Below are 23140 nucleotides of genomic sequence, written 5' to 3'. Positions count from 1 at the left end.
TGAATAACTTTAATTGACACTCTCTAATCCAGCATTTAAACTACACTGGAAGGCAGACTCATTGAAATTGTTCCTCCATCATAATCATGACATTGTAATGGCATCATAATGGCATTCTTTGAAGATTTTTACATACTTATTATGCAGTACATTTTTTTCCAGAATAATTTCTCATTTTTGGCTACATTATAAGGATATCATGAGAAGCAGGGAGAAACATAGGTTAAGATGGAGTTCCTTTTGCCATTACAACCATCCAACACATCATTACAGCGACTATTGTAAGGCATTACTGAGATATACCCTAATAATACTGATATTCCATCAGTTAGAGACTGGAAAGTAACTTTGTAGAGTTACTGTAATTAATTCCCATTATCCATTATGGTGTTTTGAAAAGTGACAGGGCAGTGTTGAGAATGTAACTTATTGTGTTACACATTGCCCTGTTGTCCACTTTGCCATTACTTTTCTTCTTTTTTTTTTTTAGAGGAAAGGATGTTAGAACTGATAAGAAAATAACACCGAAAAAGTATAAGAGAGCAATAGTGGAAAAATACCTGTCAGGTACTTTAAAATGCCATTAAATATTATATTTCAAAGTAATTAGAAAAAGATACGCATCACAACAATAAAGTCACAACTCTTACACATCATGTTACTTTTAAAAATGTATTAAACTGTCAGTACCCCTCCTGATGTATAACAAGTTACAGATAACTATGGCCCGGGACAGATGGTCCCGAAGCACATGCCGCCGCTGATACTAAGGCTAGGGACCACGCACCAACCACATAGTCCCTAACCCTAGCAAGGCACGGCAGCGGCCTAATGGCAGCATCCCATCTACACGGGCACCGCCATCTTGGCGTAAGTGACATGCAACATATACACATTGCTGTGCATCGTTTATGTCACAAGTGCGCCATTGGCACACTTGAGACATCCACTCAGTGACCCAAAAAGAACCCAGATTTTCCAGGTTCTTTTTGGGGCGGAGGAACACCAGGCAGTTTCATTGCTTTGGCGTCCCTCCAAGGGAAAACACATAGAATCACAAGTGGCTTCTTCATAGATTCCATCTTTCTAACCACTTATAAATATCTGAATGTAAAGCTGCCTCCCTGGGCCCATTTGGCCATGTATTGTCTGTTATCCTTTGTATGCCCATCTCAGGAAGAAATCTTTCCTTCCCATCCCTGATATCTGACCCAATGGTGGTGCAAAGAGATACACCATTCTTCCCCACTTACAGCACTCCACCGCGTCACCACTCCCATTTTGCACCCCAGCTACTTCCGTCAGCCTCCATCTTAATTCTAAATGTTCACTATGAGGGAATATGGGCAGGTTGCTCGTGAAGACTGCTAGAAAAAAGGGGCTAGGAAAATATTAAACAATATTAAAGTATTATACTGTTCTGTGTAAAGAACATGCTATCATATATTCCTGAAAACAACCATTATCTATCTAAATATAAATTATAAACGTATGCTATTCAACATCAAAGACCATCAAATGTAGAAATACATACATGAGTAAATTTGATCATGTTTTGCAGGTTTCTTTTTGTCTGTTTTATTGATTGTATGTACAGCGCTGTATAAATCTACAGCGCTATATAAATAAAGTATAATAATAATAATAATAAATCATGACTGAAGAAGATACCACACTGAAATACCATTAGATTTTCCTGGGGATGGCCATATCGTATTACTCTTTCTGTTTGATAATTTTTATTGGCTTACAGATATGATATGGAGTACAAATTCATCTGTTATATACAGTATAAACATCTGTTATATATAGTCAGCTCACTATAAAACAAAACAATTAAGTCTACCGATTATTTAAATGAAGATGAGTTAAACTTTGTATTGATATCATTAACTTCTTTTCCTAAGACTAGAAAAAATTTTTAGTTTTCTAAAAGAAAATTCCATTTGTGATTGTATTGCTGCGAAGATTTTCCATTTGATATCATTGATAATTTATCCATTAATGCAAAATCATGAATTTTATCAATCCATTCTCTTATTGAGGGTCTTTGAGATTTCTTCCAGTATCTTGCATACACAAGTCGGTCTGCTGTTACCATATATAATAATTTACTAATTTCATCTTGTTTTAATTTTACACCAATATTGTCAGTTATGTTTAGAAGAAATAATTCTGGAACAAATGGTATATACTTTTGCATGTACTTAGTAATATATCTATGAATAGCTTTCCAGTATTTTTGTACAGTTCTGCATTGCCACCACATATGAAATAACGTACCAGAAGATCTTTTACATTCCCAGCATTTAGAATTCCTTGATTTTTTAATTTTAGCTAGTTGTACCGGTGTCACATAACATCTATAAAACATTTTTATATAATTTTCTTTTAAAGTTGTACATTTGGAAGATTTATGGGTATTTATCCAGGATCTTTCCCAGCTGTCCATTAAAATATTTTTCCTTAGATTTTGCATCCACTTAATTCTTAACTATTTCATTTTCCATTTCGATGTTCAATAAGATCTTATATATTTTTGTAATCATGTGCTTTTCCTCTCCTTTCCAAATTTTATCTATCCTATTCAGTTCAAATTCTATTCCATATTTCGCTACATCCTCTTTAAATTCTTCTACCATTTGTCTATAATTAAACCAGTGGATTGCCAAACCCTCCCTTTCAAGATCCTCCCTTGATTTAATTTTAATTGCATCCCGTTTTTTATACAATAATCTCTCATAATCTAACCAGTATTGTTGTTTATTGTTGTTTATGTAACGCCTCCTGTGTAGAATGCCATCTTGGATTTTTTTCATAAAAATGTTTTTTATAATTATTCCATACCTTAAGTAATGGTTTTCTATAAATGTGCTCGTATTACTCTTATAAGTGGAACACACTTCCTCGGAGTGTGGTGGAATCTCCTTCCTTGGAGGTCTTTAAGCAGAGGCTGGATGGTCATCTGTCTGGGATGCTTTGATTGTGATTTCCTGCATGGCAAGGAGTTGAACTGAATGGCCCTTTGTGGTCTCTTCCAACTCTATGATTCTATGATTCTAAATTGTGATGACTTCTCATAGAACTTTCTTCTGTAAAGATATTATTGGATGTCGTATTTGTGATTACTGTTTATGGCACATTTTACTGAAAAATTTGACTGTGATGTATGAACATTTTCTATTGAATCTCTATTGCTTCTGGATGACTTGACTGCTCACGTACTTGTATGGTATTGCTATTTATCTGTTTCTAGTTTGTTTAAAGCATGTTCAAATATAGTTTGTTTGCAATTAACAATCAAATATAGTCCTATACTGGAATGTAGACTCACTGAAATTGTTCCTCCATCATAATCTTGACATTGTAATGGCTTCATAATTGCATTCTTTGAAGATTCTTACATACTTACTATGCAGTACTTTTTTTCCCCAGGATAATTTCTCATTTTTGGCTGCATTATAAGGATATCATCAGAACTTAAATAAATAAGTTTGTTAAATGTCATACGTGTATAATTTACCTCTGGATGGCTATGGCAAACCCCCTTTGAAGAAATATGCCAAGAAAATCCCATGTTAACTGCCCCCGAGTCGACCTGGACTCATGGCAACCTTGGGATGAAACACCTCCAAGCCTCTATTTTCCATTTCACTGCTTAGTTCCTGCAATCCCATGCTGTTATTCCCCCCTGATTGCGACAATCCATCTGGCGCATGGTCTTCCTCTCCTTCTTCTGCCCTCTACCTTTCCTAGCATGATTGTCTTTTCCAATGATCCATTCCTTCTCATTATACGGCCAAAGTACATCAGTCTCAATTTTATCATCTTGCCTTCTCTGGCTCGATCTGTTCCAAAACCCATCTGTTTGTCTTTTTGGTTGTCCACAGTATTCTAAGCACTCTTTTCCAGTATTACATCTCAAATGAGTTGATTTTTCTTCTGTCTGCATCCTTTACTGACCAGCTCTCACATCCATATATAGTGATGGAGAACCCAATGGCTCGGACAATTCTAACTTTTGTGCTTAGATGTACAGCTTTACTCTTCAGTAGTTTTTCTAGTTCTTTGATAGATGCCCTTCCCATTCCCAATCTCCTCCTTTTTTCCCGCCTGAAGCCACGATTCCTGTCTATATTTGATCCTAGATATGGGAATTCTTAATTATTTCATTTTTCTCATGGTCGCCATAATTTGAAAATTCCTTGAAGATGTACAACTACAAACAACAACATATCGTGGTGGTTTTCAGAAATTCACCATAGTATGTCCTTTACACAGTCTAATATAGTCTAACTTAATATTTTGCTAGCCTCTTTTTTTCTAACTGTTTGCTTAGAAGTGGCATTTACCACCCACATTGTTTATGAAGACTGCTGCTACAGCTCAAGTGATCTTGTTGGTCATCTTGCTCACAATGCATTTGTTTGAGGAAGAACATCTCAGAATGAGCCATTTGGAACTTGCAGTTTCTGCAGCTTCACCTTTGCAACAATGTGGGTTTTTTTCTTCTTCTGATTTTTGTGGGTTGTGGAGAATGGGTAGGATAGAGCTCTCTGAGAAGACCTGCCACTTCCCCAGAGAGCTTGCCTAACTCCCCACTGCGTTCAAGTGGGCAGAGGATTTCATGATAAAAAAAATTCAGCCTGGAACTTTATTCAGTTTCAGTCTGATTTTTGTTTGCCTTACTCTTGTTTGCCCTACGGTTGTGACACAAGCATACTGGAAGGTAAATACAATATATGGATGGGAGATAATGGCTAGTTTGGGAGTTAATGTCCCATCCAAAGGGGATTACTGCTGCTGTTACAACTCACAGCAAGCAATTAATGGCACCCACAGCACCTTAAAAAAAAATTAACAGCAGCAGCACAGTTGAGTGACTATTGGAAAATTGGTCATTCCTCAGAGATTAATGAGCAATTTTCTGTCAGAGAACAGAGTGCACTCTGGTAGAAAACTGACAAAAGCTGCCCTGGACTCTGAGGATTATTTTTCAACAATCCATTTTGTTGTGCATATTTAAAAGGAAACTTGTGGATATCACAACTAACCCAGAAGTATATTCTCATTATTTTTTTTTCCCTTAAACATCAAAAGTCGGTAAAAGACAAAATACACTGGACTGGCTATCTAGAATCTAAAACAAGCAATTATAGTTGAATAACCAACAAGGTGTAAAACATTAAATAAGGGATTTTCCCTTGTCTTCAATTGCTTCCATTTAGGTTTGTTAAACAAATACATGCCAGCAAGGTAAGCAATTAAGCCCCGTTTAAATCAGTCGCAACTGATTAATGTGAATTGTTTCACTATTATTGCTCGAGTGTCTCCAAACAGGTATTCCTCTAAAAAGCATAAAGTTTTAGAAGATAACTGCCTGATTAAAGAAATGTAATTATGCATATCGCAAATTGGAACTCATTTCAGAGCTTGACGTGAAGTGGTCTGCACAGAACAATGCTCACATTTTCCTCTACAGAAAGATACTCTGGTTTAAAATTGAGTGTGGTTCTCATTCACAAAGCAATTCAATTTTTAAAAATGAGTCTTTTAAAAGAGCATCCCATGGCAAACTGCTTAGTTGCCAAGGTATAACCAATTAGGATTTTAGAATGGCAGAATAACACCTTCCAGTGCCTAAAAGAGACCCAGTCAGTTTCTACATAGGGCAGGAGGCTTGTCTATGTGATTTAAATATCTGTTTGAAAAGACTGAGGTCCAGCTACGCATGATTCAGAGCAATTCAGACTTTTTGGAGGAGCCGAAAAAAATCTGTAAACACCTCTGAAAAAAGATTCACAGTTTTTACCGGCGTATCCACAAGGATGTGCATTACTGAACATTTAGACAACCATCCACTTCAAATGTATTGGCATAGATTTACATGGCTGTGCATTTTCAGCAGAGGGAGGGCAAATAGATGCAAATTTGCAGAGGAAAACAAAGATAATTAAGCACTGATGTGAATGTGTGAAAACCTGCAGCAATTTGCATAATATGTTTATATCTAGTCCAGGGTAGGTTACAAGTGGGACAAAATGTATTCTTGTTGGAAGGTTTTTGCATTCTTTCCCCCTCCTTAGACAGGGATTTTCTGCCTGCAAACTCCCCCCCCCCCCTCTCATTCAAACTATCCATGTGATTTAGTTCACTTCCCCTTTGGGACTAACAGACATTCTCTCTCAAAGACTTTCAACTGAACTGCATGTTTTCCATATCCCTCCTCTCTCAACTTTCTTTGGAAAGATGGTGAGATAAAGATTTCTTTTTACCTGAACTATTCACTAGCCAGATTAGGATATAACCTTCATGTATAAATAGGTTAAAGCCATTAATAAACTTTTGTTTGAACTACAAGGTACTTGTATTGTTTTTGGAGTCAGTCTCAATTCTTAGGGAAGCATAGGCGGGTTACAAACCGCCACATAGTACGCGACGAGCGCGTACTAGGGTTAGGAAGGGGCAGTGCTTCCACACCCCCTAACCCTAGTACGCGCTCCGCGCACACAAAATGGTGGCGACCGTTCCACACGGCCGCCGCCATCTTGATGTAGCGGACGCGCTGCGTCCGCACGTCACACCCCAGAAATGACAGCACGAGCACGTGACTAGCACCTTGCGCCTCACGCCGTTCCTTCCGGGGCCTGAGAAGGAGCGCGATTTCCGTGCTCCTTCTCTGCAGCGTCCACGAGCTGCGCGGTTCAAAGGCTGCGGCTCCCGGACGCTGCAAGTGGAGGCGGAGCCAGACCGCTGCTTTTCGGTGGTCTGTAACCCGCCATAGTTAGACAAAGACACATTTCTGCTACTTTGCTGATTTAAAGGTAGACCCTAACAGGCTTGGCTTTGACATTTTTGATATTTCAGTGTTTTTGTTTCCTTACTAAAGGCTGAAGCCTTAGGAAACTTAAATTACCCTACAATCCTCACCTATCACCAGTTACTTTCATGGCTCCTGCCATCATCACTTATTGCTGTTGCTGTCAGTACTAGCATCCCTCTGGAATTTGATGATGCAACCAAGAGGGCCTTTTTTCTCCTTCCCTTTCTTTCCAGATGATCCTCAGGTCTGTCTGGCTGCTGGGTTTTATGGTACAGCAGGATTTTCTGGCACCCCTCATTCACCTTAGAAAATTGCTATAGTTGCCATCCAGACTCGGTGGTAATTTCAGTAGCAGTGAGAATCTTGGTAAAAGAGGAGGTGCTGTGGTTCCTGTTGGGTTGTGCAGAAGACCAGTGCCCTCTCAGACTGAGAAATTACCCACCCAAGCACTGGAGAAAAACATAAATGTAATGGATTTTAGTCAAAGGTCCTTCTTCCCCAGCAGAAAACAGACAATATGGGTAGAGAACTGCATCCGCACTGCAGAAATAATCAAATTGGAAATCACTTTAACTGTCATGGGTCAATGCTGGAGAATTCTGAGAACGATAGTTTTGTGAGATGTTTAGCTTTCTTTTAGTCAGAAATTTCTAGTGCCAGAATTCAATAGCATTGAACCATGACAGTTAAAGTGGTGTCAAACTGGATTATTTCTGCAGTACTGGTACAACCAAACAGAGCCTGACAAACGACAACTAAAATAATAATAATAATAAACTTACCAACTATTTGAAATAAAAAATATGTTAAATGGTAGCAAATGCAAGAAGTGGATTAACTTATATTTAAGGAATGTAAAACCATCCATAATATACTACATCAGTGATGGTGAACCTATGCCATGTGTGTCGGAAGTGGCACTGGACGCCATTTCCTCGGGCACGGGGCGAGGGAGAAGGCAGAAGAGGCATGCGCGTGCCCGTTCCTCTGCCTCCCTGCTTTTTCTGGCCTCCAGCTGTCTCTCCAAGAGAGCTGGAAGACAGAAAAGGGCACTCTGAAGAAGGAGCCAGAGGAGCTCGCCTCTGGCTCCTCCTCGCAGCCTTCTCCCAGCCTTCAGTTGCCTCTTCAAGAGAGCTAGAGGCTGGGAAAAGGGCGGGGAGAAGAGGAGCGACTGGTGCGTGCCAGTGTCTCCTCCCCAGGGACCTTTGCTGGCCTCCAACTGTCTCAGGAGAGACATCTGGAGGAAGGAAAAGGTCTGTAGGGAGAGAGGCAGGGGGCCTGCCCGGCTCCCTCCCTCCCCACTTACCCTGCCTGCCCTCCAAGCAAATGGAGCACTTGGAGGGCAGGGAAAGGTCCGTGGGGAGGGAGGCAGGGGGCCTGGCCGGCTCCCGCCCTCCCCACTTACCCTGCCTGCCTTCCAAGTGTCCCAAACGGGGCACTTGGAGGGCAGGTAAAGGTACTGTGGGGAGGGTGTCGGGAGGTGTGCCCAGCTCCTTCCCTCCCCACTTACCCTGCCTGCCTTCCAAGTGTCACAAACGGGGCACTTGGAGGGCAATCAAGGTCCATGGGGAGGAAGGGAGGGGGCCTGCCCATTACTCTTCTTCCCCTTTTGCCTTTCCTCATCCCCCAAAGGGCTCCAGAGAGCCCTTTGGAGTGAGGAAAGGTCCAGGAAGAGGAAGACTGGGGCCGTGCCCATGGCTGCGCCCCCTCACGGGCCTTTGCCGAACCTCAGCTGTCTCTGGGAAACAGCTGGGGGCTGGGAAAAGACCAGGGGGGAGAAGCCCCGCCCAGAGGATGGAAGCTCCACCCATAAAGGTTGGAAGCCACATCCCTGGGCCAGAAGCCCTGCCCCAGCATGCAGCCCCATCCCGAGGGGGCAGAAGCCCCGCCCCCTGGCACGCGAACCTAAAAAGATTCGCCATCACTGTACTACATATTTCATAATATGCAGCATACAAAATTGTAAGGATGTGACAATAAACATGAGAATGAAGAGATTTTTTGTGGTAAATATGAGATTGAACAGTTGTATAAAGCAGGTTGTACAATGGAAGAGAAGGAACAATGAAAATCCTGGAGTTGAAACAATTCATTTTATAATCTGCACACTTCAAAATGCCTCCTTTCTCATTCAGAGCTGGTAAACATATTACATGCTAACACAGAAACAAACTATAAATATAAATAATCCCCTAATGTCATCCACATCCTAATGTCATTCACTTGGTTCATAATTCTCAGTGGCAATATCTATTTCACACACCCAAGATTTATTGCAAGGCAAAACATCCACTGCCTCCAAAATATGCACATCTGCAAGGATTGAGGTAGGTGTGAAAAAATGAATAGTTGGTTTTCTTTTTAAAATAATATGAATGGCTAAAAATTCACAGATTTGAAAAACATACACAAACATGTAATGATCAATGGCAAAACTGCATAACTGTTTTAAAGGAAGTTAGATAGCTGCACAAATTCTTTCATAAGAATTAAAATTTAGACTCATAACCCAATACAAAACATGGGAAGGACAAGACTGCAAATGGGATTTTGAGAAATTAAACAAAACCGAGATTAGGCCACCTAGCACACTATACTGTCACAGCACTATATTCCACTTTAACTGCCATGGCAATATCTTATGGAATCCTGGGATTTGTACTTTAGGGAAAGGATTTAGAATTCTCAGCTGGAGAGCTCTTGGGCCTCTCTAAATTACCATCCCAGGATTCCATAGGATGTTGCCAAAGCAGTTAAAATAGAATAATAGTGCTATAATTGTGCCGTGTGATAGGGGACTCAGAGAAGTTCCTACCTCAGTCAGAACAGTACAAGTACTTTCGTTTCTTTCTCTGATGGAACTCACAATGTTTATGCTGCATTTTGCCACTTCGGCATTGCATTTTAATACTATACTTTTGAATTTTTAATTCTGTACAAATGTTATTGGACAACCATCTATAAAATGTTAAATAGGCTCCACTAAAATAAGGAGCAGCTAATTCATGGAGGTATTTGACTAAGGATAGACTCTCAGGTGAGACACTAAAAGTTGGAAATAAAAGTGGATCTTTAGAATAAAGATAGAGAGAATAGGTAAAATTTGAAAATACCATCTCTGTTATGTACAAACACCATTGGTTTTGTCAACTGAGATCTTGTTTACTGGACGAGAGGAGGCTGATTGTCTTATTGTTTAAACTCACAATGTCACAGATAGATCTAAGAGAATTAAAGGTTAAGGTATGTAATAGACTTCATTCTGAAAACAGCACTATGTGTTGTGATTTACAGCACAATCCCAGTATCACTTAGTCAGGAGTAAGCCCTGTTGAGTTTAATGGGGTTTACTCCTAAATAATTATGTACAGCCATAGGCCTAATTCCAATTCCTATTCCTAACTAGAGTAGACCTGTTGTATCAATAGGAATGTGTTAAGGCAATGCGTAGGTGAGCTCCAGTGATTAATGAGTCTATTGTAGTTGGGATTAGTAATTGGATTTCACCCATAAAGTCCAGTATAATATATCACTAACTCCTCCTCCAACATGAAGAAAGATCTATCACCTAAGCAATTCTATATAGCCAGTAAAATGTTGTCCTAGCCATATATATAAAAAAATACATGTCAAAAATTATACAGGGTATAATCCAGTCCTGTTAAATCAATGAGAGTGTTGTCATTGACCTCAGTGAGGAAATAATAATACCCGTTGTTCTTAAATCTCTCCCAACAATATTTTTATGCATTCAGCAATTTTAGCTAACATCTCCCTGACAGCAAATTCAGTAACACTCTACAGTGGTGGTTTGCATTTTACCAACTCTTAGCATCTTTGTATTACAGTTCAAAACCATCGAGTGGTAGAGATATGCCACCACAAACTATGTATTTGATATAAAATGGTATAGCAACTTCCTCTCTGGAGCATATCAGATTTCATAAATGTTCAGACTGAAACACTACAATATTAATGAGATAATGATGAGACTTGAACCCTCAAAAGAGAAAAGACAGAGGTAAAAATTTCTTGCTGCCTGTGCCTTTATGCATTAGGTACAATAGTCCAGGGGTTCAGTTTCAGTCCTGGCTCCATTTAACATGTACTCAGGGGGCTGACTGCCAGAATTTGCTCTTCAATTTCCTCAATCCCATTAGAAAGTTCAGTACTGTATCACCGGTTGTGGCTGGATTAAGTTACCAAAGCCCTAAACCTGGAATAGGAAAAACAAGGCCCATTGGCTGCAGGTGGCCTGTCCCATTGAGGCCCTAAGAGCCTCTCCTCTCATCCTGTGGACAAATGCTTTGAAGGTATCAGATCTGAGCTGATCTGGAAAACTATGGAGCCCTGGTGGTGCAGTGGTTAAATGCGTGTACTGCAGCCATTCACTCGAAGCCAGAAGGTTGCGAGTTCAAGACCAGCAAAAGGGCCCAAGCTCGACTCAGGCTTGCATCCTTCTGAGGTCGCTAAAATGAGTACCCAGACTGTTGGGGGCAAATTAGCTTACTTGCTAATTAGCTTACTTGCTGTTCACCGCTATGATCTTTGGAATAGCGGTATATAAATAAAACAAAGTATTATTAATTAAATTAATTATGTGGGATCAGATCTGGTTAGTACTTGGATGGGGGGCCCACCAGAAAATACTAGTTGCTTTAAACTTTGGCCAGATTCCACTTGCGTAGTTTTGAATGCATAACCTAGAGTTAGGCTTTCTGCCTGTTTTGTATTCACAATCCCTATGTATTCCCTAGTTTAGGAGACATATAAAGTTTAAGGGACATGTAAAAGTCTCCCAGTCCCTACTTACTGGGCAGCAACTGCAGTGATTGACAAAATTCTGTTCCCCTGTTGACTCAGAAAGCAAACGACTTGAGAATTTATCAACCAAGCCTTTTAAATGAGAATTCAAGCTGGATAATGGTGCCTTTGGCAATATTTATCACATGACATTGCCTCCAAATTGTTGCTCCAAAGAGTGGTTAAGGCATCCCTTGCCATTGATGAGGAACACCCACCAATAAAGTCCCAATTGCATTGCTGTGGTGTTAGTCTTCTGGTGCAAAAAAAAACAACTCTCCAGTTGCAGTCCTGAGATTGGGAAGTCATGAGCTCTCAGTCTTCTTCTCTCCCCACTTGCTGCCCCCAAACAAACTGGTTTTCTTTCTTTTTCCCCACTTTCTTTCTTTTTATTTTTCCTTTGTTTCAGTGCATTTGATAAATTGTGTTAGAACTACAAATACAAATAAACGTTAAAAAACCATGAATGGCATGCTGGGTAGGTTAATAGAGGAGGGAGGCAGAGTTAAGGAGGCCATCAATGATTGAAACAGCCCCAGTCACATTGTTGAAAGGGGATGTGATGTTTAAGGTTCCCAAACTGTATGTATGTGCTTACTTTTGCTAATGCAACTGCACTCAGAATGGGGCTCATGCGATAATGTCCTGACATTCCTGGCCACCCTCCTCATGTAAGTGATCACCAGCAAAGGGGGAATTGCAACCGGGACCCCACTTCTGCTTGTTGCAACAGAGATTAGTCATAGAAGAGTGTGGAAACATCAATCATCTGCTCCCAAGGACAAGAAAATGGACCCCCCATTGATCACAGTGGCTACTGCATGGTAAGTGGAGATTGGAGTGGATGAATGGCAATCATTGCATAGTTACATAACTATGGTGGTTACATGTTCATAATGGCCCACATGAATTTTGGCCTATATTTCAGAGGAAGGCAATTACAAACCACCCCTGAATATTCCTTCCCTAAGAAAACCCCATTAAATTCATGGCATCCTTGTAAGTCAACAAGCAACTTGAAGACACATACCCACACACAGATTCCTGTCTACAAGTGCCTCAGTTTCCCCCCTAAAAGTCCCCAGACACTCTCTACTGGACATATAGCAATTTCACCATCCCTTCCCTCCCCACCTTGAGTGATTTTAGACCAATTTTAAACCAGTTAAGTAATCTGGAAGTTGACTTCCAATTTGCTTGCTTGTTTGTTTGTTTGTTTGGGGGGGAAACCTTTCCAGGGCCTAAAATATTTTGGCCCCTATGCATGGAGGGGTTGTTGTTGTTGTTGTTTGCCTTCACATAATTTCCAACTTATGGTGACTCCTGGTGAACCTATCACAGGTTTTCTTGGCAGGTTTTCCAGAAGGGGTTTGCCATTACCATCCTCTGAGGCTGAGAGAACATGACTTGCCCAAGGTCACCTAGTAGGTTTTCATGGCCGAGCCAGGATTCATACCCTTGTCTCTAGGGTTTGTCATCATTTGTTTAATCTTGTTTTAAGGGGGGCATTATGTATATATGGATGTATTTTAACCTGCTGTACACCGCTTTGATTGCCTGGCAAAAAGCGGGATAGAAATTTTAAAAATTATTTTATTTATTATTATCATCTAGTTCTCAGACCAGTACATCATCCTGGCTCTCCCATTTTGAGTTAAATAACATTTTCAAAAAAGTTTTTAGAAATTAAAAAATTCAAAGATAGCATACCCTCCAACAAGTGAAAACTGGGATACTTGTAGCCAAGCAACTTCAAAGTGTGATCAAGACTGAATAAGATATTAAAGAGGAAGAAAACACAAGCTAAGAGGAGCTGCTGCTTTTTGCTTTAGCCTGAGCCTTCTGGGCCCTCTTCTTCTTTCCCTCACTCCAGGATTAATTTAATTCAAATTACTTTTGCACTTTGAAATCAATTTGCAGCAAGTGAGGTAAGCTGGGGATAAAGAGAGGATGTGGGAGGAAGAGAGAGAAACTGAGACATTTCAAAAGTATCTGGAAAAGTGGGAAGACAGAGGATTAATTGGGACTTTCCTTGTCAAATCAGGACACTGGGGGTGTATAGTCTCAGTCTTTGGAGTTTATCAGACAAGGGAAATTGGAAGTATAATCCAATAGCAATCCAAACGCAATCATGGGATTTAACGTTATTGCATAATAGACTACCATACGCAATTTCAGGCAATGGCAAGCTATTTTTGGGCAATGGGAAGTCAGTTCAAATGCAATTCAAATTCACGTAAATTCACTGAACTAGCAAATTCATGTAAATGCATTCTGGCCCCACTTTCTTTTCATTTGAAATTAAGAGGAATTCCTCTCGTGTGATAAACTCCTTTGTTTGACTACTGCATCCTTGTCTTGTTCTTTTTATCTCTGTATCTGAAAACCACTGCACATGGCCAGTTCCCTCCAATTCATTAAAAGCCCCAAACAGTTTTCTTCTTCCCATCCTGTCAGTTTCCCAGCCTGTACTTGCAATGTCCAGAAAACCTCACAGGAGAGAAACTTGTAAAATTAACCACAGAGCTTGGAAAATTTGTCTTTTTGGATAACAACTCTCAACCTCCCCAGCTGATGCCCATACGGATTGGGAGATTCTGGGAATTGTTCAACGTGTAACTTTTTCAAAGCTCCTCCTAGCTTTATTAGATGTACCCTTAATTTAGTCTGCATCCACACTGCAGAAATAATATTGACACCACTTTTGACACCACTTTAACTGCCATGGCTCAATGCTATGGGTTATGGACCCATTTCAAACTGGCTTCAGAGCGGGACACGGAGTGGAGACTGCCATGGTCGCCTTAGTCGATGATCTCCGTCTGGGCATTGACAGGGGAGAAGTGACCCTGTTAGTGCTCTTGGACATCTCAGCGGCCTTCGATACCATCAACCATGGTATCCTTCTGGAATGCCTGGGAGAGTTGGGTGTCGGGGGCACTGCGCTCCAGTGGTTCCGATCCTATCTCTCAGGAAGGTTCCAGTTGGTGAGGCTGGGGGATAACTGCTCCCGTAAAAGGGAGCTGACATCTGGCATCCCTCAAGGCGCCATTCTATCCCCCATGCTATTTAACATTTACATGAAGCCGCTGGGAGAGATCATCCGGAAGCATGGAGCATGGTGTTATCAGTACGCTGATGACACCCAGATCTATCTCTCCATGTCTCCGACTGATTCAGTGACTAAGGATGGCACCTCCCCTCTGGATGCCTGCCTGGGGTCAGTAATGGGCTGGATAAGGGAAAACAAACTCAAGCTTAATCCAGAGAAAACAGAGGTACTTGTGATAGGTACCCCAAACCCAGGCAGGGAAGTTTGCCATCCTATCCTGGACGGGGTTACTCTTCCCCTAAAGGATAAAGTTCGCAGTTTGGGGGTACTCCTGGACTCATCACTACAATTGTCATCCCAAGTAGATGCGATGGCCAGGAGTGCCTGGTACCAGCTTCGGCTGATACGCCAACTGTGTCCCTGTCTGGACAGAGACAGGACCTTGAAACTATAGTACACGCACTGGTAACTTCTTGTTTGGATTTCTGCAATGCGCTCTACATGGGGCTACCTTTGTACCAAGTTCAGAAGCTACAACTGGTACAGAATGCCGCAGCCAGATTGATCACAGGCACCCCTAGACGGGACCATATAACACCCATTCTAAAATCTCTCCGCTGGCTACCTATCAGCTTCTGGGCGCAATACAAAGTGTTGGTCGTTACGTATAAAGCCTTATATGGCTTGGGCCCGAGTTACTTAAGGGAGCGCCTCTCCTTACACAATCCGCCCCGCACCCTCAGAACAACGGGGAAACTTCTGCTCGATTGCCCCAATGTAAAATTAACAACAACTCACCGGAGGGCTTACTCTTCGACAGCCCCTGGAACGCACTTCCAGAGACGATCCGACTCAGCCCCACGATAGAAACTTTTAAGAGGGTATTAAAAACTCACCTCTTTCAAGCAGCCTTCCCTTCTGACTCAGTTTAGAGGATATAGCCTCTCGCACATAATCTGTAGCTTTTAACTATATGTATCCGCCCTGGGTTTTTAACCGATGTGCTTATATGTGTGTAATTTTGATTGTAATACTTTATTATTCTGTACTGTGACATGTGTCACATAACTTTGCCTAACTGTAAACCGCTTTGATCTGTAAGGAAAGGCGGTATATAAATAAAACTTTTATTTATTATTATTTATATTTATGGGAATTGTAGTTTGTTGTGCTACCAAAGTTCTCTGAGAGAGAGGACTAAATATCTCACAAAATTACAATTTCCAAAATGCCATAGCACTGAGCCATGGCAGTTAAAGTGATGTCAACCTGGATTATTTTGCAATGCGGACACAGCCTCAGGAGTCTTTCCCTGAGTTAACTGAATGAAAACTACTTTTGCATTTTGAACTTAGTTTGCAGCAAGTGAGGCAAACTGAGGACAAAGGTGGAAAGTGGGAGAAGAGAGAAACAGATATTTTCAAAGCAGATAAAAAGATGGGATGACAGATGATTAATCTGGATTGTCCCTGCCAAATTGAGACAGTTGGAGGGTATGGGATAAAGAAAAGGTCTTGCTGTCTACCAGCTCCTACTAGTCACTTATCCCTGACCTATGTCAAGTGTAAGAACCCTCATAGGATTATTTGAAAAGTGTAGTGTATAAATTATGTAAAACTCACAATTGTATTTAGAGACCCCTTATCATTTGTGGCACTTAACTGTATCTTTGTTTCCTTTGTACATAAACTTGTCACTGCCGTCCAAGCAACTAGTCATCACATAAAGCATCCATCAGATATTATTTTACTGGGTCTTTTGTACTTTTGTACTTCTCCTCTGCCATATGAGAATGGTTGGGAGGAAAGCACAGGCTTCATTATTTCAGGGATTAAAAGTAAATAACATTTAGAAAGGTGGCATGGTATTAAAGTAAACCAAAACTCTAGAATTTAAGGTGATAAATAATATGAAAGGGGTTTAACAAATTTCTTCTGGGTTAAAAAAAAAATTCAAGCAAACAATATGAAAGGAATCTAGAGATATTCTGAAATTTAGCTAGCATGCCAAAGAGGTAGATGAATTGGCTTCACAAATAGCTTAATTTATTTCTGTATATTTGTTGACAGGAGTAAAATTATACATTGAAACAGGAGAGACACTGAATTTAAAAGTGTGCATACACACAAACCCGAGCAATGGAGAGCCAAGCAGCTTCAGGCATCTGTTTATTCCACTATATAGCAAAGCTTTTTCAGTTAAATACACATTTATTAAATTATGCGACTACATGTTTTAATTATATAATTGCATGTATTCAAACCAATTCCATCATAAGCACATATACTGTAATTAAGACTCATAATGATTGCAAACAAATCATTCTGTGTTGAAGGTTTTTTTTTCCATATGTAGAAAGTTAATTTTTAAAAATTATGCAGCCCAAAGTGACACTGAAATGTACTGAAAGAAAATGGCTGCACATTCAAGGAGCAAACAAACTGTTCATTAAAGCTTGCAATGGATGGGTGGAAACAGAAAAGCATCCCCCACTCATCTTCATATACAAATAGTCTCATTTATGGTGTGTGACAAAATGGAATAAAACCTGTTCTGAATCCCCAATGCCACAGGTGTAATGCAAGGAATCCCTCCTCTCAGGGGCAGCTGAAAGTTCCTTTGTCAGTGAGGGAGTGAATCCGCTCCACATTTTAGTCCAAACTTTAAAGGAGCAATCCAAGGTACTGAATACTTGTCCCAAAATACATTCTATACCATGGGTAGTTCCTTTAATATTTGGAACAGATTCTCCATCCCATTGAGATGAAAGCCATCAGCCAGCACAGCCTCCATCAGACATGCAGGAAGCTATCACACTTAGCTAGACAGTGGCTGCATTCACACTTCAGAAATAATCCAGTTTGACACTACTAACTGCTATAGCTCAGTGCTGTGGGATTCTGGGGATTGTGTCCAAAAGCATCTGAGGAAATAGACTGAAGTCTATGAAAGCTCATGCTGCCAACTTCTTTCTTTCAGTTAGTCTCAAAGGTACTACAAGATCTCTCTGCTGTCTGGGAATTGTAGTTTGGTGGGGCACCAGAGCTCTCTGATAGAGAACACTAAGGCCTGTTACAGACTGCCAAAATAAAGCTGCTTCGGGTCTCTTTGGAGGTATGCTATTTAAATGAAGCATGGGTCCTAAGAGTCCGGAGGTCACGCCAAAGCCATACTCCATTCCTAAGTGCTGGAGTGCAGCTTTGGTGCAGCTTCTGGATTCTTAGGATGCATGCATCATTTAAACAGCATACCTCCAAAGAGACCCGAAGCAGCTTTATTTTGGCAGTCTGTAACAGGCCTAAATGTCTGACAAAATACAGATCTCAGAATTCCATAGCATTGAGCCAAGTCATTAAAGTGGTGTCAAACAGGATTATTTCTGCAGTGTGGATGCAGCCAGTAACATGTCTTGGAGGAGCCCAATCTTTCTCTCCAGGTATCCTATTTCTTCCATTTTGAAGCCTTGGAAAGACAGAGGGCAGGTCTGGACATGGAAAAGCATATTTCAGGCAGCAGGCAGTTGTTGCTAAAGCCAAAGGATCTTTTGAAGACTGGTTATATACTGAAGTAGGCAAAAAGTCTGCAGACCTTAGACCCCAGCAAAACATACATTTTCTGATGAATCTCCATAGGTTCAACATAGTGGTTTGGATCCCAAATTGCTTTCCTTCTGTTTACAGAATGGCCTTTGACATCGTGCAGCTGCTTGCTTCAGGAGAGGAAGCAATTTTCACTTACTTTACTTTTGCTGTGAATGCATCACCTCCTCCTTGAAATACGCACCCTCCCTTGCTGTTCAAGACAGCCCACATTTCCATCAGTGTGAATGCCCTATAGCAGATTACATAGTGTCAGGATCTATGCATACCTGGGCACAGCCCTGAAGCTTATTTTTAGAATCCTGTCCCACATCATAAAAGCTTTTTGTAGCTAAATCTCCCTTTTCTTGAAACATATCCTTATAAATGATCAAAATGTTCAGTGTGGCAGATAGTACTACCCCAGTATATGTATGAGGCCCCAGAATATTCTGCTTGAACGGAGCTCCAGATCTTACAATCTCTGTACATGAACAATGTACATATCTGAACAAAGGCAGATTCTTGCTTTCTACATTCAGGGGATTTTATAGCAACATTTCTGTTTTGAACAAGTGGCTTTGCTATATGCCTTCTAGGGCTGCCAGGTCAGGACTATCCCAGGCCCTGGGATTTCAGCATTGAAAATTCAGACTTAGTGAAGACCTCTTTTGATGTCAAAGGAGTTGAACCCGGCTGATATTGCAAGGGGGTGCCTCATGGTAAGATCTATGATACATAAAGCACCATCCACAGGTGCACAGAGTACAGCATTCAGTTAAAAAGCACCCAGTCTAACTAATGAGGATAATATACACATACCTTTCACCTAACAACACTTGCAATATTGGAAAGAATTATGTATACAGTCCTCCCTACATTCTCGTGGTTTTGGAAATCGTGGCCCTCACTTATGTACAAGGGACAAACAGAGGGGGAAATAATGGAGCACGCTCCTGTGGTCGTGTGCCTATATTTAAGCCAATGGGGCTTGAATATATGTGAAACTCTGTTTTAGAGGGAGGGGGTCTGGAACGGATCCCCAGTGAAAACAGAAGGTCGACTGTAGATGCAATTTACAAACAGACTTATATTGGGACATTTGGTCAGCTTTTATAGAAACCTATGACCAATGCGGCAGTTCTACCTCTCTTTGTGTTTTTATTTTCCTGCTTTTGTTATACTGGAACATTATTGTATGTAACTGAGATCCCTTTTGATGGTAAATTAAATTAAAACCATATGAAAGAAACCTTTCAAGGATGTGGTCTCACCCCTAAATTCCCACCTTTTGCCCTGAGGACCAGAGGAGAGGGTTCTGCCTTGAAATCTAGCAACCCAATTGCACTCTGAGGTGGTACAGTTCCCTATGAAGACTGTACCATGTGCCTCCTTCATATTTAATATAAATTCTTTATTATAGCAAACCAAGGGAGGAAGATCGAATTCATCAGCACTGTTTGCATTCCCAGTTGTTAAACACCCACCCTTGCTTGGCTGGTTTCCCTGAATTTTATCTGCTAAACCATAGACGCCTCCACCTCTTTCTGTATTTAAGTGAAATGTGAACCTTTAAGCTGTGGGGAATATTTGTGCCATTTGCTCCAACCTTCATCTTTTACAAATGTCAACTGGGCTTTTGTAATAGGAACAGCAGACAATATCCCTGGCTCTACAGGAGTCTTTCCTGCCAAATCACTTGCTAATGACGCCTGTCTGGCTCATACATACAAGGTCACTGAAATACCTTGTTTGTAAAAATTTACTTTGCCCAAAGGGCATTTCACTCCCAGGAACAACCCTCTGCAGTTGTCAAAGCAGCAGCTCGGCCTACAGGTAGATATTGGGGTGGAAAGGGGGTGGTGGAAGTATTTAAGTAAAATTGCTCTTCAAAACATGTGAAGACATTTCTTGTATTCTAATAACAGATCTCCTGGATTTTAAATTATGAACATTTCCCTCTAAAGCACTGGTTAGCACTCTCTGGTAGAAAATGAAAAGGTGTAGACTATGTACAATGTTCTCATTTTAAAAAAAGCAAATTAAACGTTGCCAACACTTTTTGTTTATTTATTTAATGTGTTTACTTAAAACTTTCTCTCTAGAAAGACTGGCCAGCATTATTTAAGACCATATATAAATCAAGGTTCAAAATTAAAACGCAGAGAACAAAGAAACCAGCATATAGTAGCACAAATCCAATGTCTATTCAGTCCAAGTGTCTACTCAGAAGTACACCCCCTAGAGTTCAGTGAGATTTATTCCCAGGAAAGTGTGCATAGGCTTTGAGTCCTAAAGCAGTAAAATCCATAAGCATCTTAAAGGTGTTTTTTAATGTAACAAAAAACATTAATGGCAGGGCAAGATAGCCTTTCCTTAGGAAGAAGTGCCAAAACCTGGATGCATTTAGGCCTTATCGGATTATTTCAGTGCTCCTTGTAAAAGTACTTCTGTTTGTGTTAGCTAGGGCTGCTGAATGAACAGCCACATAACTGGCAGTTTAGCAGAACAAGCTTATTATTGTCAAGGCTGATTCTCTATCCCGCCCTGTGAATGCAGATTGCAGAATATAGGGACCCACAATACCTCTCCAACCATTTTTCCAAGAGACGTACCTATACATTTGGATTAGTTGATACCACCACCACTATGGATATCTCCCAATGGATATCTCCCTTCCCCAGAGAGATATTACATTTTTTAGCCATTCAATTAAGAGTCATTGCTGCCCACATCATGAGATAGATGGGAAGAGGTAGGGGAGAAAAGGAAAAGGAGCTGATTGTAATCATGTGGGGGGGGGTAAGAATCCCCAATGTGGTTATGAATTAAGACCTCCCCATCTCCAAGAGGGTAATCTTTAATTTCCTGTGACTCCTCTGTTCTTCTAAGGTCTTGTTTCTACAAGTACAAAACTCAGTTCTTGCAGAGACCAGAATTCACTTCAGCAGTTATTAAATCATAACGTACATAGTTATATACTGTAGCTATACACTGACACCCAGCCCAACCCTTCCTCCAACCTCACTTACCAGACAGCAGACACTGCATTCAGCAGGGTCTGTTCTCCTGTCACTTGGAAAGCAGTGACTGATGTTCCCATGAGTGAGCTTCATTGTGACAGGCAGAAATAGGACCCCATTTGCAATTCTCCCACTCATTGTATATTGCTTGCACAAAGGGGGAAGTAAGGCCAGTCAGCTACTTCCTGATCAACAGAGGAACAGAGCCTTGTTGCTCGCAGCAGCTGCTGCTTGATGAGTAAATATTGGAGGACTTTCACAGTCCCAATGTCCCTAAAGTAGGGATCATGAATACAAAACAATCGCAAATGCATAAATCTAGGTTACACATCCATAACTGTCTAAGTAGATGCCATATTGTTTAAATTATTTGTATATTATATGCTATAAGCTGTCTTATGAATAGCTGCGATAGTTTTGTTCATTTTTCCCTCTCATAAAGCTATGTGAATGTGCTCTTGGATATTTTCAAACAAATGCAAATAACTACAGGCATAATTTTTAAAAAACCTCTTGTATGTTAACATCAAGCAAACTTTATTCCTTGAATTTGTCTGTAAAAGTTCAAGCCCTGGTATATTTTTCTGTGGAGGTCATTAGTCTCCTCTCCTATCTTTAGGATTTCTCTCCAGCTGATCTGCAAGTGATCAATACAGTACCATACTGTGCTACAATCAGTGTTCTGTCTCCTCTTTGCTTCTGCAGAAAAGACCTCTCTCACACTCCTTAAATTTTTTATTACAAAGATCAATAATATCAGAGTTCTTTTTCTGTCTAGCCTCCACTCTCCAGAGCCTTTGGGAACCTGCTGGTCTCTTAGCAATAGTCATGTCAAGGGGATGATTCTCTTCCCTTCTCCCTTGTGTATTATAATGACCTCCTCTGAGAATACTGTACAGAGATGGGCTCTCCATCCATTCTCCGCGACTGTTCCTAGCTCACCTGGCTTCTGAATTTCCCCTCCCAAGTTTCAAATCACCTTTTATGCATAAGTAGTGAGTGCTCTATTAAGCCTTAAAGACTGATCCACCCAAAAAGGTTATAAAACCCTTACTTTCAGGAAGATCTGAATGTGGTGAGATGATTTTTTAAATAAAATTCCTTATATGCCATTATTTCAAATCTGCCTCTGTTAGACAGTGTTTTACATTGTCTTAAAGATGTTTTTAAAAATATGGCTTGGGTCTCCAACCGCCAGATTCTCAAAATCTCTCTGAAGAGCCTGAATTTCTGGATAACATTCTAATCTTAGTTACCGTATTATACAATATCTGAAATGGTTAGCATCATGGCTAAGAGGCTGAGCTACAAAGCAAAAAAGTCCTCAACTGGAAGCCTTATTAAAGGGTGTAGCCACACAGAAGAATTAAAACAGTTTGACACCCTTTAACTGCCATGATTCTATCCTACAGAATCCTGGAATATGTAGTTTGGTGAGGTATTCAGCCTGGTCTGTCAGAGAGCTCTGGTGCCTCACCAAACTAAAAACCCAGGACCCTGTAGGATAGGGTTATGGGAGTTAAAGTGGTGTTAAACTGCTTTAAGTCTGCTCTGTGACTACAGCCAAAATTAGCACCCTTTGCTTGTTTTTTCCTCAGTAATTGTTCATTTGCATTGTGGTGACTTCCTGTCTGGTTGCTTTGCCACCCCCTACACTCTTCCTTCATCACTCCAACCTGCAGACATTTCCCCTTCTCTCTCTCTCCTCTGTTAGACCATGTATTTGATGATGACCAAGTGTTAGTATCTAAAACTACTTTTATATATTTTACCAAGAAGAGTAAGCTTATTTCCTTCTTCACTAGAGCCTGTGTGGGCATGGGACTGGTTGTTGTTCAGCTTCTTCATTATTCTTCATTTC

This window comes from Sceloporus undulatus, chromosome 1 (assembly GCF_019175285.1).
Source record: "Sceloporus undulatus isolate JIND9_A2432 ecotype Alabama chromosome 1, SceUnd_v1.1, whole genome shotgun sequence".
Lineage (NCBI taxonomy): Eukaryota > Metazoa > Chordata > Lepidosauria > Squamata > Phrynosomatidae > Sceloporus > Sceloporus undulatus.
This window is presented reverse-complemented; position numbering follows the sequence as displayed.